General features: G+C 34.9%; 1 long non-coding RNA gene across 1 annotated transcript in view; it reads right to left on the bottom strand.

The window, feature by feature from the left end:
- Positions 1–25,947, bottom strand: part of LOC128779886 (uncharacterized) — a 104,691-nt gene that overhangs the window by 61,517 nt on the left and 17,227 nt on the right. Inside the window, exon 2 of the long non-coding RNA XR_008425951.2 lies at positions 23,709–23,875. This is a non-coding gene — a long non-coding RNA (uncharacterized lncRNA). The remainder of the gene's footprint in view (positions 1–23,708; positions 23,876–25,947) is intronic.

The following is a 25,947-nucleotide window of genomic DNA, read 5'->3' on the forward strand; positions in this document are numbered from 1 at the left end:
TTCTGTTGTATTCTATTTCTCTACAGCAAAAATTCTCAACCTTTCCTTACGACGCCTGAGTTAAATGAAGGGAATTTTTCAGGCCCCATGCCTGCATCTCACCCTAAAGATCCTGTTTCATTTGGTCTGGGTTGCATCTGGTCATCAGTACTTTTTAAAAACACTTGATGTGGTTTTAATATGTAGCCAGATCTGAGAATTACAGTTTTACATTATCGTTGTTTCCCAAATTATGGTCCGCAAAAAAGAGATTCTAAATTTGTTGTGGGGGGGGGGGGGAAAGGAGTGAAAGCCATTTATAAATTAAGAAAACTCTGCTTATCAAGTTTGCAAGCCTTCCTTCCATTCTCTCCCTTGCCAAGACTTCACTATGGATAAAGTGTATCTCCTCATAGCATAGCATTGATTCTGGGCTCTAACCCATGAACCCAACACACACTACATTCAGGCGGAGATCTTTCATGTGTCTGTGAGGCTCAGCATGGCCTCTTGTCTCCTGTAATTCATCATGAGATGAGCCTGGTCCTGGGCATATTCTGCCCCTTTACCCAGGTCCCAGAGAGAGTGATGCCTGAAGCAACAGACCTACATCCCTTTGACCCTTGGATCTGTGAGTGAGAAATAACACGTTTATTATGGCAAACCACTACAAATTTTCCTTTAAGAATGTAGCATTATTGTGCTAACAGCCAACCAATGCAAACTTCAACAGACTCTAACTCAAACCTCCTAAAACCATGTAATAGCTAGCCTTTATTATGAATCTTTCAAGAGAGGTCAATATCAGGCAATTCTGTAAATTATTTCATTTCAGAATATTTTTTGTTGTTGTTTTAGGGATCATCTCAAATAACTGCTCTCAGCAGAAAATGCAATATGCATAAGGAAGGGTTGACAAATATTATATGGAAGTATAATAAAATTGTGGGTGGCCTTTGATATAAAAAATTACCAATTGGTAATAAGGCATTTATATTATAAGTGAAGAAGTAATAAATAGAAAAGACTTGGGCTAAAAGTTGAATACTTGGTAGAGCTGAAGGCATCAACAATTTGTGTGGGCCAGATCTTGGGTTAGTAGTTAAAACTACAAAAACAAATAGAGATGTAATCTAAATTTTTAAAAATTATTTTATTGTTGTTCAATTACAGTTGTCTGCATTTACTGCTCACCACTTCCCCCCACCCCAGCCAACACCCTCTCCTTCTCTTGTTTCCACCCCCTCTTGGTTTTGTACATGTGTGATCTAAATTTTTAAAAATAACTCTATTGAGGAATATTTTACATATTATATCATTCATTTATTTCAAGTGCATTGATCAATATATTATTAGTAAAGTTACCAAGTTCTGCAATTATCTCCAGTTTAGAATATTTCCATCACTCCAATAGTCCTTTAGCTTATTTTCTGCTGATTTCCCTCTCGCCCATTCCAGTCAATCGCCAATATACTTTCTATATCTGACTTTCAGAGCATTTTAAATAAATAGATGAATACAATATGTGATTAATTATATCTGGCTTCTTTCCCTGTGTATACTGTTTTTGAGGTTCATCCATATCACAGCCTGTATCCAGAGTCTGTTCTTTTACAGTGGACTATTCTATTATGGGCTTATAGCCTATAAGTGCAAATGATTTATTTTCAGTTTCAGACCCAACCAGCGCCATTAAATGATCGATGATGTACCTTCTCCCTTCTGCCCCAGGTGTGAAAACTAAGGCTCATTTTGGACAGCTAGACATCACCCATCACTTCTCCTTGCCCAAGACCGAGATTTCCCTTCCCCAGAACACCTGGTGAGAGCATCTGCTCTCCAAGGACGCTCCTACAACAGGTGTGCTGATCAGGCATGACAACAACCTTTCCAAGTTACCTCCTAGGTAGAAGACTGCAATCTCAACTCATACTCCATCACTAAAAACTTAATTGATGCTTTTTCTTCATGTCTAGAAATAGCTGAGCATTTATCATGAAGGATGGAGACTACAAAAGAAAGAGAAGGAGACAACTTTTGACGCTATTTGTTTTTGATCTCCTACATAGTGAGCACATAAAGGAAAGAATGTGGAAATGGGCTTCCAGCCACATTTGTAAAAGTAGCAACACAAATCCCTGCATATCCTCTTAACTCCTGCTCAACATTAATATCTCATCCCATTCTTCAGGAAAAAAGAAAAAGATGGGATTTTTTGGGGGGGAGGCTAGGAAAGTGACTTTCCTTCTTTCATCCTACCTCATCAAGTTTTACATCCAAATGATACCAATTCCTATGGACACAGCCTCTCACATTTCTCTCATTTTTATCACATACTGATTCTAATTTCTCTACATTAAGTTCAGACTATCAGTCACTTAGGTTGTTGTAAAGGTTGTCCCCAGAAATTTTCCTTCTCCACTGCTTTTCAACCATCCTTCTCAATGTAGCCATGATTTTCCTTAAAGCAAAATCTAAAACACATTGTTGATCTCCCTAAATCCTTGTTGGGTGTTTACTCCAAATTCAATATACAAACTATTAAAATAAAAATTTCAAATCCATTGTTTCATGTGAAATGCTATGAAAAACATGTAACACAATATATGAAACACCTTTATAAGGCAATTTATAAAAAGCATTTAGAGCTATTAAATAAAACCTAAATAAATGAAGAAATAATCTTTAAGGGTTGCAAAAACCAATATTATAAAGATGGATTATGTCTGTTGCAAATCACATATATGCCATGTGAACAATCATGAATATATAAAGAACTTCTACAATGCAATGAGAAATGGAAAACCTTCATACAATGTAACACTACTATGTAGCGAATAAAATTAATGAACTACAACTATGGGCTTCAACATAACATCGAGTGAGAGATGACAGACACAGAAGACTATTGACTATATGATTGTAATTGTTCAAAATTCAAAGAACACACAAAACTGGACAAGTTAGAGGTCAAAGTAAAGAAGTCTTATAGGCAGAGGCAGGAAGCAGATAGCAATTAGGATAAGGCATGAAGCTTCTGGGGTTTTGGCAATATTCTACTTCTTTTTGGTTGTGGTTAGACAGGTGATTTCTTTGCTTTAATGTATTGAAATATATATACACACATATATGTATACATATATACATGCATATGTACATATACATATATATGCTTTCTCCACATTTTTACTTATATGTTATACTTGAATTAAAAAGTAAAAAAATGAAAATGCAGTTAAACAATAGAAAATAATAGGTACATATTCCCACAAGTATGAGTTTGAGTTTGAAGATGTATATGTGCCACACATATTTATGGTTGTGATAATTTGTCCTCTCTCAATTTCATATCTTCCAGTTAAATACCTAATAACAGTCACATTAGGTAATACTTGGGGAGCACCCACTGTGAGTTAAGGCACTACTCTAAGAACCTTACGAATATGCATGCATTTCAGGCTTGCAAAGACCTAACTGGAAGTTTTGTCCTCTTAGTGGATGAAGAGACCCAGGTGTGGTGCTATCATGTAACCTCAGAACGGAAGCCTAGTAAGCCCCACAGTCGGAGTGGGGATGCTGGCAGTTTGTCCCAGGTTAGGTTTCCTTGACCCCTGCATCGTTGCCTTACCCACATCTCCCAATCATCTCTCTACAAGGGGGGAAGAGAAAAAGTGAACACTTTAAAAAATTCTCACAGTTAAATTCAAATTCAGAGGGAAGCTAAGTAGTTGGAAGTGAGAAGCATAAAACATGTGAAACTGTTTCTTTGGTGTAAAAAACCTTTTCCTACCACAGGGAGTGAAGGTGGCAGGAACTCAGTATTTCCTCTGACTGGGAAGTCAGACATGCAAAAGACTCAGGAAATGAGCCAATTGTCTAGAACAGCATTAAACAAACAAACAAACAAACAACCAAGGCCAGTAAAGTATTTTTGCGGAAGCGGAATAAGAACACATCATTAAGAAGGCCTGAATTTCACCCCAGAACATGGTGTTGAGGGTATTTATATTTTTGCTACAATACTTCTGTAATAGATAATTCTTGAGTTTTCAAAAGTATAACTGTACATAGAAAATACTGGAAAAACTTGCAAACTCGTTTTATGGGCCTAGCAGAGCACTAAGAGAAAATCCAAAGTAAAACAAAAGGAGAGCTCGCAGTGCACCCACAGTCACTTTGGAAGAAAAATTCTTTATGATAAATGATAAGCATACTTTAAACAAAGTAAATTAACACAGACTTGGTGAATGTACTGCAGTAAATAAAATAAAGAATTACGGATTAAATATAAAGAGCAACTAGAAATCATTTCAAACATAATTGAAATGAGGCAAAGATACCAGGAATTTGCAAATGTAAACAGACATCGAATACGTGAAAGGATGTTCAGTATCAGTAGGAAGCAGAGTAATTAAAATTCTAATGATAATGACCATATTTGTAAAAATTTTAAAGATTTATAGCATCCATAGTATCAAGAGTGTAGAAATTGGAACTCTCTTAAGATGTTAAACAGAACGTAAGCTTTTCTAGGCTCCAGAGGACAATTTGGTAATACTATGTAAATTAAAAACTTATAGATCCTTAGATACAGCATTTACGTTTTTTAGGAATATGTCCCACAGAATTGCTTCTTGTGTGCACTAAGATATACAGAGCACACCAGAGCACTTGGTCACACCACTCGTGGCAGGCTGGTGAGTGCTGGGACACCTTGCACAGGGCTGGGTTTCCAAGAGGAGTACGAAGCTGAGTACTGGGTAATAAGAGCATTATTTGCGAAAAATGTCAAGGACGATGGTTTCCCATAAAGGCTTACAGAGCATTTCTCAACCAGTCTAGCAGAAACTGAACTTTCCTTTGACTTTTAAAAGACAGTCTCACATTCAATCGATCACCAAAGAAAGTAGTGCTCTTGAATGTAGAAGCCTTGTGGTACCTAACCCTCTTACCTACAGACACCAGAATCCCACTCATCGTGATGATAAGATTTGCTTAATATTAGAGAAAAGACCCAATGAAGGGATAAAGAAACCATGTGCAAATGTATATTTACATTAAAATATATGTAAATAAATAAGAACGTAGATAGCATTACTCATAATATTTATGTTTTATTTAATTAACTTATTTTATCTTCAAGAGCTCTCACCCCATGTATAATTAAATATTAAATTTTAAATTACCAATATAAAACATAAGTAAATAAACTAATTTATTTTTTTATTATTACATCAAATTACCAAAAAATGATGAAGCAGTTGAAAGTCATCCTGTGGAATTGTGAGTACTGAAAAAGCAGGCTTTCCTCACCTCATCACTTATGAACCGAAATGAACTGCAGTTCAATGTATAGAGTCAGATCCCATTTACGGAAACACAAGCCCCAAAGCTCCAAATCAAATAGCCAGCAGAAGAGCTTAGCAAATGGTCTGGAATGGTTAGCTCTCTGGTAGCAACCCGGATGGGACAAGTTCACCATTACATTTTCTTCACCATAAATCTACACCTCACTGTTCTACATACACCCATTCCTTTGCTGATCGCATCTCATCACATTAGTTTAACTGTTAATTGTTGAAAATTCCAACTTTATATCTCTAATGCAGTCCTCTACCTTACCCAAACTGTGGAGCACTATGTCTAAATGTCTGTTAGAGATCTTCTAATGGGCCGACTAATGAGTCCATCAAACGCACCGAGTTAAAAACAAGCTCAGGGTCTTCCCCTCAAAACTTCATCGCCTGTACATACATAGTCTTCTGCACACCAGTTCATTATAACTTTCTCTTTCAGTTTTGAAGGAGAAACGTTTTTGAAATATTCTTGTTTCCCCTCATTCTTATTCTCCATCTACTTTTAGCTTGACGTTAAAAGAACTGCAGATTCTTTGGCTTTCCTGCTGTTTGGGTGTATGCCGCTCTCCTCCCTGTTCTACATACTATGAATTTCATTCAGTTATTGAAAATTGCTTATCTTCCTTACTTTTAAGGGCCCCAACTAATTATTCTTCTTGATTTTAATGTCTGCTCTCATACCAATATTGATTGCATATCCATTCTCATAGCAATCTACATTTCACATAAAATAAATTTCTACTTCAGTGATTTGTTTAATATCTATATTATTTTCTCCACTATAATTTTAACATAGTACAGATCACTTTGGTTGTATCCATCATCACTTAGAGAATATGTAGTCAGCTCTCGATAGTTTCCTAAAAGAATGAATAATTAAAAAAATCTATCACAAATATATAAACATATATAGTATGATATGATTTCTACCCTATTATATAATTTACCTATCTTACCTGTTTAAAAAAATCAATGATTCCTCTCCCTCCAGTAGAATAGATCCCCAGAGACAGTGAGTTTTGAGTGTTTTGATCATGGATAAATAAATCCAAGCAGCCAAAATAAGGACATGTTCACAAAATTAAAATTTATTGAATTCACAAGAGTCCACATAAATTGCATTATGTTAACTTTAGAGACTTTCCTGCCCTCTCTTCATCTAAGTAAAATTTAATGTGACGTTAGCTAGCCTCTCTCCCTTTCATACCCTAGTTTGATTCTCAGACTCTCACACATATTCTTTCTTCTCTACCTAGTAATTGATTGGCAAAAAAGACTTGTCTTCTTCCCTTTTTTCAGAAACACTAAAAGTTTTCCCTAAAAAAAGTTACATCGTTAAAAAACAAACAAAGAATCAAATATCTAAATTCCTTAGAATTCTCCAAGCTTGTATCCATGTTTTGGAAGGATATTGATGATGAACTCAAGGTATTGTCTTGCCTTTTCAGACTCATCTAAGATCTGTTTCGCTGCACTTGATCATTCACCCAGCCTCCTAATCTCTCCCACAAAGGAAGGTGGGCATGCCTAAGCCTTCTCATTACCAGCCCAGGATATCAAAACATACTATGCAATAATTACTACTTACAATGAGAACAAAATGCGTTGAGAAAAACACACAGAATTACTTTAAATACTGTATACTATGTAGTATCCTATATTCATTTGACTATCCTATATTCATTTTACATTGAGTTAGATTTTTAATAATACACAGAATCAATATTTAGTATATTTTGCAATAAACTTCATATTAAATAACTTGAATACAGTAGGATATAGATATTTTTCATTGATTTTTTGAGAATAGAAAATGCCATAATTTATGTTCAGTTTTCCTATTGCTATATTTGTTATTAAACAAAAAAATTTTAGCAATGTCCGTATTGGATGATAATAGATCTAAGAACTCTAAGGAAATATTTTAGTGACAATGTGTAACTCTAGAATTATTGGCCTTAGAGGGTTCTTCTAAGGCATCTTAGCAGTTGTATAATTTCTAGACGTAAGAGTTGAGGGGGAAAAAATTAGGCTTTGTGCCTGTTGACCTGGGGTCACTTGTTGAAGAAGAAAACTTTTCTAGAGTTTTCTCTAGAAAACACAAACCCAAGTCTTTGTGTTTCTGTGTAACTTTTCTACAGAGTTTCTTATGATGCTACTAAGTGCTTCTTATAAAATTACATAAGTTTATTTCTATATTATACATTATACTTCTTTACATTTCGGGCTGAGCAAATCCATAAAACATATATTCTGAAAAGTGTCAATGTAAGTATTCAGTTATATTTTTTAAATTTTCAAAGATAAGCCCATTAAGCTCATTCTGAAACCAATAAACTTATGTGGTATAGTAATGTTATCTTTTAGAGAAATCAACTAAAACTGCCATGTAGGCACTATATATGACTTGTCACATCTATAATAATAGTAGCTGCAATGACATTTTTATTTTCGATCAAAATTCCTAGAGCATGATAGCAAATAATATTAAAGTCATTGAAGCAAAGGTTTATATCATTTGGAAATAGATTTTTAATAAATCAGTGGGCATTTTTCATAAATTTATCTACAGGTCTAACATTATTCAAAAGATTTAGTTATTTGGACTCCTAAAGCTAGAGAACCTTTCCATATATCTCCTTTTTAACAATATGCTATTTTCTATGTAAAGTTAGCATTGCATTCCATGTGAAATAACACATTCTCTCCCTCCCCACCCAAATACACTACTGACACGGTTTCAATTAATTGTGTGAAGAGTGAATAACACACAGTTGGATTGGATTCTTTCTCTAGGGACTTTGGAATGGAGACAAAGCAATGCCCAGTCAGTTAGCTATGCATGATTGACCTATAAAGCTATATCCACCCTCTCTCACTCTGAGATCCCCACTGTGGGGATGCTTTGATTTGCTTTATGCTAATTTTAGGCAGCCATGTACAGAAATGAGATGGGAACATAGGCACACCGGGAAAGATAAAAATTTAAGAGCTTAACAAAGACAGAAGTGGTTTTCCAGTCATTGAGACACTTAAATGCACATTATCAAGTGAAATTCCATTTTATTTCCCTCCACACTTATAATAAATTTGTTACTTTGTTTCTTTCAGCTAGTACTTAGGTATATCTAATTAAAAACTCATATTGTGAAAATAAATGTCAACTTTTAAAGGAAGAAAATAATTTCTCTTTCATAAGACATGATTGCAAGCCCTGACTTGGGCTGCAAAACAAATGGAGGGTATTAACCTGGAAGGAGTTAGAATATTCTAAAGAGGGGAAATATTTCCCAATGGTGAAATATGAAATTCTTCAATTTTGGACAAAAGTTTATTTTCTAATTGTGACTTCAAATAAAACTATAAACCTGTTCTGGGTTTAACTACCTATGTGAAAATGAGGATAAATTAATCAACCTCTATAAATCAATAATTCACAGCTATTTAAGCATAAATTGTGTGCATATCATGGTGTTACAAACATTGAAAAATAAAAGATAATTATTTCTCTGTTTATGAAGTTTCTACCTTAAATAAATTGCAAGTATACGCATATCAAACAGCATTCTGAGAAATAAAAAGAAGTAAACAAATAGGTATAGCAGTGGTTCTCACACAGAAATGCTTACCCCTTACACTGGGAGGACTCGGAAGGCCTTTTGTTTATGTGCATTATATTTCTTGATATTGTAGTGATAGAAATCAAAACTGAGAAATAAATCATTTTTATTTATTCCTTTTCTTTTTTTGAAATATTTACTGATTTGAGAGAGAGAGAGAGAGAGAAACATCAATTGGTTGCCTTCCATACGCATCCCAACTGCAGATGGAATCCGCAACCCAACTATGTGCCCTGACCTGGAATGGAACCCACAACCTCTTGGTGTGCGGGACAATGCTCCAACCAGCTGAGCCATCCCAGCTTAATTTTCCACTGTTTTTGCAATCAATCGATCTGTTGGGATATGTTGTTTCAATTGAAGTATATGGAGAAGATCCAACCTGGTACAAATGCGTCTTTGAAAAAAGAGAGGACCTCCTAGACCTGCTAAAAGGGTTTCAGTGTCCTCCATGGCACCCAGATCACTTTTTTTTTTTTGGTGGGAATAGGAGTGAGTGGCTATCCACTTTAGCCTCTTGATTCAGAGAAAAATTACCCTCAGTTTAAAAAGGAAGAAAATTAGGTCTATGCACCCAGACCAAGTATTATGGCAATGGAGAGACAGGAATTTGGCCCAGTTGTATTTTGCTTGTTTGTTTTCTTAGGGCATGTGGTGGTGGAAGGAGATTGGACTGTTTAAGCGTGGGTTTCAAACCATGTCAACACAAATTGTATGATCCTGGCCACTTCAGTTAGCATCATTTAAGCTCAGATTGATAATAAGCAAGGAGAGACATTTCAGTGGTTCTAAAACAATTTATACTCCTTGTCGAGAGTTTGCAAATTACATATGACATATACCCTTGGTACCTTGTCTAGTACATGGTGAGTGATCAATATGTGGTGGCTGTTGTTTTATAGGACAACAGTACAGGAGCACGTAATTGTTTTCCACTATATAACTCTGCCTGGAAAGATGAGTGGGGTTTAAACAATAGAAAGAACTATCCCTATAATTTATATTTGTGAATAGCGTTTCTGAGCATTTATTTAGAGGAAACAGAAACACTAACTTGAAAAGACATATGCACCCCATTGCTGCATTATTTACAATAACCAAGACATGGAAGCAACCTAAGGGTCCTTCCACGGAAGAGTGGATAAAGAAAATGTGGTATATACATACAATAGAATAGTATTCAGCCATCAGAAAAAAAGTCTTGCCATTTGAAAGAGTAGTGGATCTTGAGGAAATTATGCTAAATTAGATAAATCATATAGAGAAAGACAAATAACCTAGCATTTCACTTATACATGGAATCTAAAAACAAAATAAATAATACTAACTCATAGATATAAAGAAGAGATTTGGTAGTAGTCAGAGGCAGGTTTGGGGGCTGGAAGTGTGCAGGGTAGTGGAAAGGGTGCAGGTTGTCAAAAGGTACAAAATTCTAGTTATAAAATAGACAAGTCCTGGCATGTAATGTATAGCATGATGACTTGTCATTGATGAAAATTGTATTATCATCATCCATTGCACATATTTTGTAGATTTTGAAAACTGATTTTAAACCAACTGCACAAAATGTATTCAAGTTGGCTTACTCTCCCAATCTTTTTCTATTTGTTTCATGGTTTTAAATCTCTGTACAAAATGAAAAAGGTACAGATGAACAAATGGCTAATACATTTGGTCAATGAAACTATCTGAAAATCTTGATTGGAAAACAGCCTTTTTAAAAAAAATAACTCAGTTTTAGGAGTGCTGCTGACTATACAGAATGTGTAGGTCAAAGTTAACACCAGTTTTTGCATACTTTATTTAAGAGAATTTAGTTTACTGTTATTTAATGTTTTGGCTTTAAAGAATTATATATGTATACTTTAAAAGTAAAAGTTCACTCAACCAACCAGTTAATTTTAATGCACAACATAGATATGACATTTTTAAGCATTTCAACCATGTTTAATTGAGTGCAACTGTAACTTTAAAAATTACTTGTATAGATGCAACATGAAGTATCTACGCAACTTAAACACATCTGTATTTAATAGATATCCCCTCATTGGCTTTCACAGCATATCTAATGCTGACCATGTATATTTTTTTTCACATATGCAATATAATGTCTACAAGTATATGGACAAAATTAAGTGAAAATTGGAGGTAAGGATTGATTGAGTTAAATGAGGAACTCCTCCTACTTCTAGGGTAAATATTTCAAAGGTTTGAATCATGAAGATTTGCTCTGTTCTTTGAGAGCTGCCAACAGTGAATAAATATTAATCTAAGCCATGTTTATTATGAAACTATATCTAAAGATTTGTAGTATTGTCAAAGGGCTTTCTGGAAATAGTTCTTATTAAAAAGCTTTTCTAAGAAGGAACTAAAACAGCATAACCAAATGAATATCATCTTTAGTGGAACACCATTCTTGGGGGATATTTAGCTAAACTCCACTCATAAATTCTCCAAGACTATGAAATAGATTACATAAAATATAAATGATAATTCAAATAAGTTAATATTATTTTTATTATATTCCAAATTTAATAGGAACTATTTTTTACAACCTGATACCTCTGATTTGTCAACCTATCCTTCAAAACAGGTTCAGGTACGGTCAAGCAGTAACAAATGTTCTTAAGGTACTTTACATCTGAGCCCTGAAAGTTGCTCCCCACTAGACTAGTCGTTCACTTGGGTAATGGCTTATTTCAGGGGCATTCGTAAGAAGGAAAATCAGGACAAGAGTTATTTTTTTTTCTTTAGTAGTATTCATATTTTGTAAAAGTGAACTTTTGGCTTTTTTCTGGGCAATTTCATTACATTTTAGGCAGCTGGCAGTGAATCCCTTGCTTCATACACTCGATTTGTGAAGAGAGATACAGAGTTTACTTCAGGAGAGAAAAGCACGTAAATCTTGATGAAATCTGAAAATGAAAGAAATTGCCGAAAAAATTTAAATCTGTTAGACTCCACTCTTATTTGCTGCCATTATAGTCTTATTATATGCTGCTGTGTGTTTCTTTTAACTTGGAGTAAATAAATTTAAGATTATCCTAAAATAAAATTTCAAAACAACATTTATTGTAAGCAACTACTCTCTCAGAGAAAGAATGAAAATAGAGTCCAACAATCCCTCCAGTCTTATGTCAAGCCAATCTACCAAACAACTTGAGTTCATGTTGCTTATTAATTATTACAATTCATACTTTTTGCAACATTATGAAAACATGAAGAAAAGATACATTACCCAGAGAAACTTAGTGCATGTGGTCATTGTGTTTATGAAGAGTCTCAATCTATTATTCCAAAGCATATTATGTGATATAACATAGTAGCAGGTAGGAAACAGTTGTAAACTGGTAGGAAACTGCTAGGAAACCACTTGGTACTGTGAGACTTTAGTTGATCTTTTACATCTCTAGCACCTTGAAAATCCATCATTTTCTCCTGCTCTTATCTAAATCTAATCTGTCACAAATAAATCTCTCTCATACCTGTGATTCCACAAGACATGGTCTTTTCTCTCAGATTCATTCAAATCATGAAAAATTTGGAGTAAAAATGGAAGCTCTCTTCTATGCATGCTGATGTTCCATGAAAGCGAATTAATATCATATGGAGGCCACATATTTTTATATTCCAACAGAACTGGAATCCGAATTGCTGTTCTCCTACTTATTAGTCTGTGACTTTACATACGCCACTAAAGTGATATGAGACTCTGTTAAGATACCTGGATGTTGTGGGTAACAACCCTTATTCTTCAGTTGTGCTGAAATGTTTGCATTTGCATGTTATTTCACCACTGAAACTGTATTTGGCTTCAACTTAGAATGATTGAATCTTCAAACACCCATTTTTTAGAGTCACAGAATGAAATAGGAGAAGACGAGAAGATACAGGCAGGTAATGTACAGATTGTATTACTAGTTATAGCTTTGGTCCAAGACCCAATGGCTTCCTGAGTTCAGTTAGTCTGTGTAAAAGAATTCATTTTGCCTGGACCATTGGCGAATCAAAAGCAATACTAAAAGCATGAACAATGAGTTTCTTGGCCCTTTTTCCAGAGTCCTTTTGCTCCAATCACAGTTCTTTGATTATTATGACTCTATTGGTGAAGGCACAGCTAAGAGAATGATTCCTAAGGAAGAACTCTCCAAAGACAAAAGGGAAAACAATGTGTCCCTAAAGCCGAGAGCCTGAGATGGAGTCACATGTTCTCAGTCTTCTGAGGCAGGGTCTCTTCCTTGAGGTATTATACAGACAGCAAGCAGTGTGTTCTTGGACAGAATTTCACAAAGAGGAAAGTCTCTTAAAAAAGCACACATTCAATGGTCCTTTATCAAATTTTTGAAGAGTTTGTGTTTTGTACAAAGCGCAAAAGTTACAATCTACATAGGATAGACATTTTGCACAATAAATATGTAAATTAGAACAAAATTTAAGTTGTGCTAAATCTTACAAAATAAATGGATTCTATGCTAGAGAATAATGAGAAGGCCTTCTTTATGCAAGTAGTCATGGTAATCCTGTCCGAGGAATAGGTATTTAAACAGAGATGTGGAAACGCAAAATAAAATGTGTAATCAAGAACTCTCTAGTATGTTAACCAAATACAAATGGTCCCTGACTTAATGATGGTCCAACTGAATGAGTTTTCAAGCTCACAGTGGTGCAAAAAGCATTGCCTTCAGTGGAAACAAGCTGGGTGAACCTATGATGTTTGATATATGAGTTCGGCATATTCAAAGCATTTTCAAGTTATGATATGTTTGACTTACAGTGGGGTTATCTCCTGATCAAATCAGGGGATCCCCTGACAACCCAGTTGTAAACCAAGGAGCTGCTGTGATATCCTTGCATTAGGGTGGGGCAAAAGCAGGTTTAGTTTTTTGTATGGAAAATGATGCAATAATTAATAAATAATAATACAAGGATAAACTCTGTGCTTGAGTACTCACTCCTGTAAGGCAACTTTCGTCCCACCTGATATTTATTCTAATCAGCACACATTTTCCTCTCTCATCCTTCAGATTTTCTGCTGCCCAGATGGCTTCCTGTAATTTTTAAATTAACAGCCACTTTGCTGGCCATCACTCCTCCGTGTTATTCTTTTCTTCAGTGATTTACGATAACCTGAGTTTCCACAGGTAGGTTTATAATTTCTGATGTTCCAACTGAAAGCGTTTACATACTAATAACTCAAAATTTTAAATTCTTTCCATGTTTTTTCCTGTGAGTTTTTGATCAATTTAACCAACTTCCTAGTTGCCATTTCTACTTAGATGCTAAGGAATCATCAGAATATTAACATGTAAGAAAATAAAATATAGATTTCAATTCCACCCTATGAGAAAATTCATTCTCTTTTCAATAGTAATACCAATGTATAAAGATGTCTAGTTACTAAATCCAAAAATCTACAGTTACCATTTTGCCCAAACAAACACCAAATGCCTCTGGGCTTTTATTTTATTATTTTATTGTTGTTCAACCACAGTTGTCTCCATTTTCTCCCACCACTCCCACTGCCCCACCCTCAATCCTTCCCCTCTTTGGCTTTGTCCATGGGTCCTTTATACATGTTCCTTGATGAACCTTCCCCTTCTTTCCCCCATTATTCTCCTCCCACCTCCTCTGTGGTCACTGTCAGTTTGTTCTTTATTTCAGTGTCTCTGGTTATATTTTGCTTGCTTGTTTGTTGTGTTGATTAGGTTGGATTTTTAAATTACCTTCTAATGCCTTTATTTTACTAAGGCCCACCAATTTTCAGTCTATTCTCTCAATACTGCCAAATTTGCAATTTGAAAGAACTGGGCTGTCATTGTGGAAGAAACAACTGGTTTTCCAGCAACATCTCTTTTTACCTTTGTTAATAATCTAATCACTAGGTTTAAGTTAGACCCATGGTTGCCCAGCTAAGATCTACACCTTCCACCTTTCCTGGCAGCTTAGTGTGTTGTATTAAGTTAGAGGGGTACTAAGACGGCGTGTGCGTCTTCAGCATTATGCACGAGGAAGGAATATGACGAACACTCCCCTGAACTTTACACTGGCAGAGAGACGGTCTATTCTAGATTCGCCCAGAGATGGAAGCCAGGTTTTTAGAAACCAGAGTCTTGGTACCAGACCAGCATTCTGCTCTCTGGGCTGTTACCATGAGACAAAATACACACACACATACACACAAAATCCTTCTTTTAAAACCATTGCCAGTTAAAGGTGAGATCATATGGTATTTGTCCCTCACCGCCTGGCTTATTTCACTTAACATAATGCTCTCCAGTTCCATCCATGATGTTGCAAAGGGTATAAGCTCCTTCTTTCTCTCTGCTGCATAGAATTCCATTGTGTAAATATACCATAGTTTTTAGATCCACTCATTTGCTGATGGGCACTTAGGTTGCTTCCAGTACTTGGCTATTGTAAATTGTGCTGCTATGAACATTGGGGTGCACAGGTTCTTTTGGATTGGTGTTTCAGGGTTCACTGGGGTGGGGTGGAGGGATGGGGAGAAAAGGCACACAACTGTAATTGAATAACAATAAAAAATTAAAATTATTAAAAAAACATTGCTAGTTTGATTTTTTTCTTAGAGCAGTTTAGTATGAATTGGAAGTATGGAAGGCTGTATTTTCTTAAAATGACTGCTTGTGGCTCTGTGCCTTCCATTCCCCTGACCCCTCTCAAGGACTACAGCAGTTCCCTCATGCCTTTCCAATCTTTGAAGGTTAGGTCTGCTGGGGCTAGATAACGTGCCTCTTTCTCTCCTACAGTTCATGTCCAGAGCTGCTGTACTTGAAAAGATGTGATCACGGTACAGCACTAGGGAGACTCATCCACAGCTATACACGTTTTAGATAATGAAATCTTTTTCAGTGTTCTTGTTCCTGATACTGTAATGGGATGAAACTTCTGGGAGTTGTTGAACAGGATCAATAAATACTACATTTGGGAGAAATGTAAATAATTGGTGGCCAAAGGGAGATGGTGATCCCCAAATCCTTTCTTTTTCCTCCCATTTAGAAACAGAGTCTATGTCTCTCCCTGAAATCTGACCTCTATACACATAACCAATAGTATTAGAAAGAAATGATATTGTGCCAGTTTCCAGAACAATTATAAGAGAAACTGGTAGTTTTCACTTCCTGTCTCTCGAGACTCACTTTATAGCTACTACCAGTCTGTGAAGAAACTCGAGCAGCCCAATGGGGAGTTCTGTCTGGAGAAATTTACATGGGAAGGACCAGAGGTCTTTGGCCTTTAGCACCAGTTGGATTTTCGGCCAAGTGCCTGCACTTACTTTCAGCAATGTAAGAGATCATTTTTAAAGTGCATCCTCCAGTTCCCAGTTAGCTGACACAAATGATGTCCTGTAGGGTGAAGGCCAGCCTTCATTTCACAGGACTGCAGATGGGCAACACAGGAAGCCCTGCTGATGTTTTACGCCTCTAAGCTTGAAGTGTGTTAGAGAACAAGAACACTCATTATACCTAACTTTCTAGTTTACAACCTTCCAAAGATTTCCCAAAGAATAGGAAAAAAAATCCACAAGCCCAGTTTACTTACCAGAACCTAATCCACCCTTCTTGACTTCATATCTGACCACATATTCAATGTCACTTCTTTCCACATTTACCATCTCTCACTATTGTTTTAATTCTCACGTGAGGACATATTTTTAAATTGCTTTTTAGAGAGAGAGGAAGGGAGTGTGGAAGAGAGAGAAACATGGATGTGAGAGAGAAGCATCAGTTAGCTGCCTCTGACAGGTGCCTGAACTGGAGCTCATAGGTGCCCCTGCCTACCAGAGACTGAACCTGCAACCCAGGAATGAGTTGCAGCCCAATGGAATCAAATTGGAACCAAACTGCAGCCCTTTGGCTACAGAACAACGCTCCAATAAACTGTGCCGCATCAGCCGGGACCCATCCTTCACAATTTTGCAGGCCCAGGAGGTTGCTTTAAGGGCTTAAGTCAATTTAATATTCTTTCAACTCAAGGGCCTTTGTTCTTGTTGCCTTTTTCTGTGGAATATACTTTTCCTGATTTATGTGATGTCTTCTCTTCATTCAGCTTAAATGCCATTTTTTCAGAAAAGACTTCTCCAATTATTCTAGTTAAATGTGTTCCCCTTTCACTTCTTCCTGTAAAATGTTACAGTGCCTTATTTTGTTATTTCTAGCACTTATTACTTAAAATTAGCTACATTAATTTATATGTCCATTACCTGTCTCTATTACTAGATTTAACCTCCATGATTGAGAAATTATCCCCCTGTTTTCTGCAGATTCTCCAAAGCTAAGTGTGACATATGTGAAGTTTTAAAAATAAATGTGAAACAAATACCGATTGAGCGGTGAACATAATTTATATTTTATTCTTCACTTGTTTTTCACCATTCAATATCACATGGTAACATTAATATCTCACTCAGACTTCATAGTAAGGTAAGCATACTACAGCACTTTCTATTGTTGCCACAGGGTTTCACGTATTTACTAAAGTGAAAAAGGTGTATATTTAAGGGAATGATAAGTTGGGTCTTTCTGTGTATATAATTTTTAGGTATAATTTAAATTGGGTATAGTACAGGTAAAATAATTTCATTTTTTGTATTTTTAAGAAAATTAAAACTAGGTACTTCTAAAGATACAATAATCAAGACAGTGTGGGATTGCCGTGAGATAAATGTGGAGGTCAATGAAAAAGAATAGAGTCCAAACAGATTTAAGTTCCATAAACTTACGAGTTTATAAGTTTCAGATGGTTGAATTAATAAGTAACTCCTGTTTTCTAAAATGTATGGAGAATAGATATTGAATCGAATAGACTGTATTGGAGGAGCTTCAGTTCACTTGCTAAATGATTTTGAACAAATCGTAGATATTCATCCCCATTACTGGAATATTCTCTCCTATCAGTTGAGTCCAGGACTTGGCCCCCTTGCAAGACATCTCAATTTATGATAATGTCACCATGTCCTTCTCACAAGCTGCGGCACACTCCTTCAAGACCATCTGGTTCCAGAACAACTTAGAACAAAATTTCAACCTCAATAATATGTAAATAGAGACATCACTTTTTTTGTTGCTTTAGCTAACATTCATTGAGCAAATAGAATGCCAGAACTATTTTAAAAATCTGAACTATATTAATAAAATTAATAGTGTTTCTCCAAGAGGTTGCTGTAATATAAACAAGCTGAAGCATTGGGAGGTTATGTACTATATCTCAAAAAAATAAAAAAACACCAGATTTAAATGTGACTCAATCAGAATTTCTATAGTAGTTTTTTAGAGCTAGCCTACAATATTAACTTGACATTGCTCTGTTTAATTTTCTTCAGACTATCTCCACTTGCATACCTTATAGCCAAAAACAAAAACATCAAAAACGTACAAAATTGACTTCATTGTCTATCCCTCAAAATGGATAAATCTGTCCCTTTTCTTGTATTTCATTTGGGGGAAATGGCCATTGTCATAACCAAAAATCTGGATATTCCTCTTTTATGACCCTCATATTCAAATCTGCTACCAAATTCTATTGATTTTTATCTGTTTAAATTGTTCCCTAATCAGTTCAGTCCAAAACATTATCAGATCTGTCTTAATTCAGACCACTGTCATTATTTGTAGAAATTACTATAACACACTCTGACCTATTTTTTCTCTGTTTGCCTTCATATTTGATCTATTTCAAACATTACTACAACAATAATCTACCTAATAATTATATCTTTGATCATGCCAGTGGGCTAGATAGCATTGTTCAATGACTCTCCACAGTACATTGAATTATTTATTTTTAATTACTGTCCATCTGCTGGAATGTAAACTCTTTGAAGGCAAACTTGATCTTTAATCTTCTAGCTCAGTGTGGAATGCTGACAAACAGCTTAAAAGAAGTTTATTAAAACAACTTTTAAAATGCAGAGAGTATATGACTATCAACTTGTTTTTTCAAACAGTATGGACATTGAAAACAGAAAACCCATTTATGGTTTCACTACATTTTAATTCATTTTTGGCAGTACTCAATTCACTTTGAGTAAAATCAAACTCAAAATAAAGAGCTCATGTGAATTAGAAATTATTATTTTTAAGGGATAAGTGGTATAAGAATTGACTTTTTAATTAAACATATTTGTTTACAAACTGAGAGCATATTAGAAGTTACCCTCAAATTGAAAACTTTACTATTATGTAATGTTGAAATCAGTAATATTTATTGAGCATTATTATCACAATCATTGTCAAAATATGTTAGAGAAGAGAGCTCTGCTTATAAAAAGTCAGAAATCATATTTAACATTTTAGACGAGTTTATGTATTAAAATAAAGAGTTCTTGAAGTCAAGGATGCTGCCTTGCATTGTAACTGTAGAATCTACTTGGCTGGCTTGTGGTTATGGAGATTCATCAATAATTGTAGATAATAACAATAAATGGGGAAAATATAAGGTTTGATTTTTAACTTTATAGAAAACAATCTCTTAATAAATGACTACTATGAACCAGGACCAGTACTATGAATGTGGTGGATGTTTTAAATGCATTCATTTATTTAATTGTCATGAGTGCCTTAACCCATGTTATAGGTAAGGAAAATGGGTTTACATATTAAAGGTAATGTGGTTCAGGAGTGAAGAGATCGTGGACACTGAAACCAGATTTTAACTGTTGGGATTTAAAGACTGTATTCTTCACATTGTTCCTGTCTCCTTTTTCAGGTGCACAGCAGGAACTTAATGAAGAGATGAACAGGGTCTGGGGAAGATTTTTGTGCAGGGAGTAGTGATAAATCAAGAACTAAGGAAAAGTATGACTGTCCAACAGAAGAGAAAGGAGAGCCCTAGTTAGGAAGAATGCATGGAAAAGTGCAGAAGGAGGGAGTAAATGGCAGGCATCTTGTGTGCAACCCTCAGAATCTGTATCTAGAAATTTGACATAATGATGGAGTTCCACAGAGAATTTTTTTAAATCCACATTTAATACATCCATGTATTAGAAGGTTCAGGAAGAATAGATAGCATGCAGACTTTTGGAGAAAGTTAGAAGGAACTATTGGTATACAGAACAGCTAAGGGAATGCATGAGAAAATTTAAAAGAAAAATATGTAGCATGCTATGTCCTTTGTCATATGCTTTTCATAAAGTATGAATTTAATTAAACATTTAACTGAAATACAAAGACAATGAGCAAATATGACTTTTGACTCAAACACACATTATTCTGTCTCTTGCAGATAGATAAATAGCAAAGAGAATCATACATTTCCTCTCAAATCCAGCTGCCTTGTCCTGAAATGGTGAAATAGCTACATGCAATATGATGTTAGATGAAAATGTAAGTTTAATATTCAGCATAAATACTATTAATAAGCTAACTCCAGTATATTTTAAATTTAGTCTAATGTAGATGTTAAAATAGTATATTTATTTTAAATATATTGATATATAAAACTTGTAAATTGGTAGATATTCATTTCTCTATCATTTCTTTTCAAATTTTTTTAAAGATTTTTATTTTATTTATTTTTAGACAGAGGGGAAGGGAGAGAGAAGGAGTGGGAGAGAAACATCAATGTGTGGTTGCTTCTCGTGCATCCCCAACCAGGGACCTGACTTGAAACCCAGGCATGTGCCCTGACTGGGAATCGAACCAGCGACCCTTTGGTGTGCAGGCTGACACTCAATCCACTGAGCCACACCAGCCAGGGTCTATCATTTCTATATAAACAATCATTTAAAATATTTGTAAATATTTCATAAAATTAAACTTAATCTAACTACAACAATGAAATATGTCTTTATTTTATCATTAATTTGAGGAAACTTACACTGTAAATAAAACAGAGTTCCTGGAATTATTTTATTATTAATATACTATTACTATGCCAGAATAAAACATCATACTAGATTCTTCCTCTGTTCTAATCCTGGACAGTGTTTTTCACTTTTCAATGAAGACTACATTGTGAAATGGAAAAAATAACAAGTTAATTGCCATTCAGACAATACATTTTTTCAAATTCTTTAGATTCAGTACTTTAATATTGCAAATGTCTATTATATGGAGATTTCTTCTCTTTAGGATTGCTGTCAGTTCAATTATTTTCACAAAGTATTATAAAAGAGGCCTGAAAAATATCATAATAGGTTTGCATAAAAAGTAAGATTTTTTTACTTAAATGCACTCTAAAAAATTATCAAAGTATCTATATCTACAATTATATAGACATAGATACATCTATTATATACATCTATTATATATTTATAACTATAAGGAATTAAAACAATATATTTCAAAATATATATAAACATTAAGTTACATGTATCTTATATTATGGATTCTTTGGAAGACCAGTATCTACATACCGGTCAAGTACCATTACTCTTTAGAAGTGAAACTATTTTTAGAAGTAACTGTTCCAGATCATTTCTTGCTAATTCTGTATTCAACAAAAAGTAGTCCAAAATTATTTCAGAAACTGAATATTTACATTTATGTTTTACAGTATTTGTCTCACCATTAAGTGATTAAAATGTTTAATTTATAAAATGCAAAAGAATATCTTTTAAATTGTTCTTAAGGATATAGGGTTAATCTTCTGAATATTAAAATTGTTAACTAAGTTTAACAAACTAATAAAAGCTGGCAATGTCTTAGCATTGTGAATTGTTAACACTGGGTTATAGTCAATCTTGCCCCTGAACATGGAAGTAACATCTTTCTTCTCTGCAGTTCCGCCATGTGTCAAGTTCAGTTCCACTCATGGTAGGTGCTTTCACGTAGTTGTTTGTCAATAGCTTTGAATTAAAACACTATAAAAGAACACTTTAAAGGAATTTCTTCTACAAAACACGTTAAATTTCACAGGAAAAAAAATAAAAGAGAAATAATAACATCTACTCTATCTCACAAAATCTTTCTTGAGAAAAAGTAAGCTAATGCATGTCAAAATTTTTGATATCTCTAAATCACCATATAAATGGAAGGTGTTGTTAGGCTCATTTACACAGGCATAGATGCAATTATATGACATATTGACACCTGTACACCCAAATAATCTGATTTTAAGAGCTTAGAAACAAGGAAATTTTCAGAGCTGAACTAAGAAGTCATTGGACTCTGTAAATAAAATTTCTATAACACTGTCCCAACTATTTCTAAGTTTATAATTTTCATGGAACCAAATGTTCTGTTACATTGCTACTTTTTCTACTCATTCTTTGTTTAATATTTTATTTAGAGAAAATTAAATAACTTTAAAAAGAATAAACATAACCATTTTGACAAATCCTCTGTTCAGAATCATGTGTTCTCCTTAAAGAGGATTTTTCTATACACCTCTTTTGATTATTTGTCCAATAGTCAGTCACACTTTAAGAGGGGCTTAGTATTTCACTGAGGTATAGGAAAAAAGTAGAACTTGCATGCATATTAAGTTTGTTTGATGTTTTTGAATTAATTTTACAAATATATTTTGTGATGTTTATAATAATTAATCAATTATAGTTTGCATATAAAATGTAAGTAGTTAAATATATAATAATAATAATAAAAATATGAATCAACATGCATATCTTTACTAAAGGGGATTAATCAAAAAGACTTATAACCCTGATTTCCAACATAAGTATGAAGTTTAAAAATTGTTCAATTCTCAATAACTTTGAAAGTTATAGGTCTTTCAAGTCCAGTCTTTACTGTGATTGCATTGCTAGGTGGCTAGGCCCAAGAGCAAGACAGTTACTGAGAGTTTGGTGATACTCAGACAAGTAGGGTTTAGTCTCGTGATGTGCTAAAGGTCTTACATTCTTCTGGTGAAAACAGTTATATAAATTGACTATAGTAACACAAAATTATAAGTGGCAAGTTATAATAAACAGAGGATACTGTGCTGTGTATCTATGTAATTTATTATATAAACTGAGATACTAGAGAGGAAAAGAGGTCCCTATTAATAATTCAGCTAAGGAAACGGATGTAAGTGGGGACTACGTCTGAGAACAGAGGTTTTACACTCAGCATGTGCTGCAAGAGCACACACAATCACCAGAGCACGGAGCCGAGAGGGGAGTCAGGGCCAAAATTAGGAAGGGATGGACTGCACCAAAGGATGCATTGACAGTTTAACCAGGGGAAGAAGGAGTACAAGAAGGGAGTCTCCAGGATCTTGCCTCTGAACTTTCCTTTCACTAGCAGATGCGAAGGCCTAAAAGCTAAAGAAAGCATTGCCCCATCAGACAACTGCAAGTCACGCTATGAGACTGGAGTAACACAGCCGAGAGTTTGACCAATGCCTAGCGGCAAGAGGGGGCACAGAGCTGGAAAAACAAGCGAAGGAGCTAACTGCTTTCTCAGATAAGAAATAAAAATGCCTCTCACAATGGTCAAGCTGCCTCCTTGATGTCGCACAGGTCACAAGTAGTTGACATGAACTACACGTTTATGTGTTCTGTATGTATCTCGTATACTCCAAGATCCGTGTTTCCCAATTGAGTGTCCCTAATACCTGATAAAAATAATAATAAAATACTACCTTTTATGTTAAAATTCTGAAGACTGCTATGGAACATACTCACTTGAGCTTTAGCTTGTAAAAAGTATGTTACTAGCTGCTCAATGTACATGGCTTGAGGATGTTTTTAGTTTTTAAGAAATCTTCAGTTAATTATACCATTTAAGACCATAGTATTAGTACCCATGTATCTTTAGATTTTGTGTTTAAAATAAAAAAAAACAATAAATACCTTAGATATTGATAAACTGTCTCCAGAGTTTTGCCAAGACTTCTAGTGCTCTGAGGCTTGAAGAGGTTGCTGACTGTATCAGTACCTCCGGGCATTCACTTAAAACACCACAGTAATTAACTGGAACAAGTTGTCGATGAAGTCATCTCTGATTAATTCAAGGCACCCTAGAAAGGTAAAGCCTACATTTAGATTGTAAAAATGTTATAGAAAGTAGACAAATATGGTGAAAATAACCTCTTTACCTTGTCTTTATAAAATTTGCCATTTATCCACCCTACCTAATCTACCTGGTATAATACCTGTACCTTGTGCCTTCCAACCACCTGAACATCTCTCATATGAGCAGGGAGAACTCAGGCTGTGAGAGCATCACATCTTTTAGCCATTTTTCACTTTTTCGTTCTCCAGAAGTGAAATGTACAATATCTGGAAAATCTGAAATGCCTTATAACATATATCTTGTAATGCTCTAGGAAAATATTTATATTTTAGCAGGGTTTGGGAGGTAGTAATATTTTAAAATTAATTGTTGAGACTGTTGGTCTTGGCAATCTAAGATATCGGGGGAATTATCTCAAGGCAATGGACTTTTTGACCTTTCAAATTCCAGTGTTCACCCTTACAACGGTGATCCCGGACATTTATTTTGTATTCAGTAACACTGGCATGCGTCCTCACTTGGTGAGAAAGCAGAGGTGTTGTTAAAACCCACAGGACTCAGCGTGTTTTTGGTACTCATCCCTTCCTCACTGATAAAGGAGGAAATGAGGTTCCAAAGCGCAGTTTCATGCAATGAGTATGTCTTAAGGTGGCCAACTTTCTGATACGTTATCCAGCTAAAAACAACAAAAAAAAATTCACTCAACAGGAAATCTAAAAGGAGAAATTCCATCAGCCTTTAACGTTTTCAACTTAATATTTAGCACATATGTCTTCCATTTATAAATAGATTTAATAAGAGTAGATGACAGTAATGAAAACTGCGTCTGGAACTATAAGTAGCAACTTTCTGCCGTAGTACACCTTGAAACCTAAGAAGAATCTACTCTCTGGCTTCTCAGAGAAGTAGACCTCACTGCAGGAGGTCCTCTGGCTCCTGCTGATTTCAGGAGAGCCCTGAAGCTGCACTACTGAATGACAGTGATTAAATTCTAACCAGGTGAACTCACTGCATCCTATAACAGCCAATCAAGTGTTATTTGACAAAATAATTGTTATCTCTGTGCTCTTGCTATAAAAAAGTCAAAACTCTTTTGATATCTACTATAGGTTCGAAGTCTTAGCATGTCATTCGGTAACATAACAATATCACACTCAAGCACACCCTATGACATTTTAGGTGAAATGTTCAAATTAAAACTATAAATTATTACACCTATATAATTACCCTACCAACCGCACTCAAGCAGGCATTACTTCTGCTGGACCCTGTATTTCTTATGGCTCTCTATTAGATGCAGGGCGCTTTCTGTGTCCCGAAATTTGGATTCCTCTCTTCTCTATTCAGGACACCTGAAAGCTATTAAAAACTATGCCGTATACACGCTGTATGACTTTTGACATATCTTTGGATCTTAGATTCATTATAAAATACAGTAATTGAACTATAGATCTCATTTGCATCTGAAAAATATTTAAATCTACCCTGTACTTTTCCTTCCTTTTCTTCATTACATCAGTGGATTTTCAAATACCCATATCAACCACTCAACTACTGATCTAGAAAAATCTAGGGAAATAGAGAGCAATTAGTGTAATCCAGGTCAAGAAAGTGACCCAAATTCTTAATCAGGTGTTTGGGGAGGAAAAGACCAGGAGTGAGAGAGGCAGACAGGAAATGAGAGAGAGGTGGGAGGAGGGAAGGAGACGGAGAAGGGAAGGGAGGGAGGGATGGAGAGAGTGAGAGAGAGGGAGAGACGATAAGGAATGTATAGACTAAATGAGGCTTAAAAGCATATTAACAAATTGTTATATATGAATATGTTTATATGAACACATTAAATATTGATTTGGAAAAACTACAATGAAAAGAAAAATGTGGACCTTAGTTGTCTAAAATAACAATTAGGATGGAAGATTTTATGACTTCTATGAAACTTATCATGAAAGCAAGATTAGCCACTTTTTTCCTCTCATAATTTACATGTATTTCTTATGCAGTTGGAACCCTCAAGAATTTTCAAAGAGGCATTTGTGTTCACTCAGAAATAAAATATTAATAACTAGATTTGTATGT

Source organism: Desmodus rotundus, chromosome 13 (assembly GCF_022682495.2).
Source record: "Desmodus rotundus isolate HL8 chromosome 13, HLdesRot8A.1, whole genome shotgun sequence".
Taxonomy (NCBI): domain Eukaryota; kingdom Metazoa; phylum Chordata; class Mammalia; order Chiroptera; family Phyllostomidae; genus Desmodus; species Desmodus rotundus.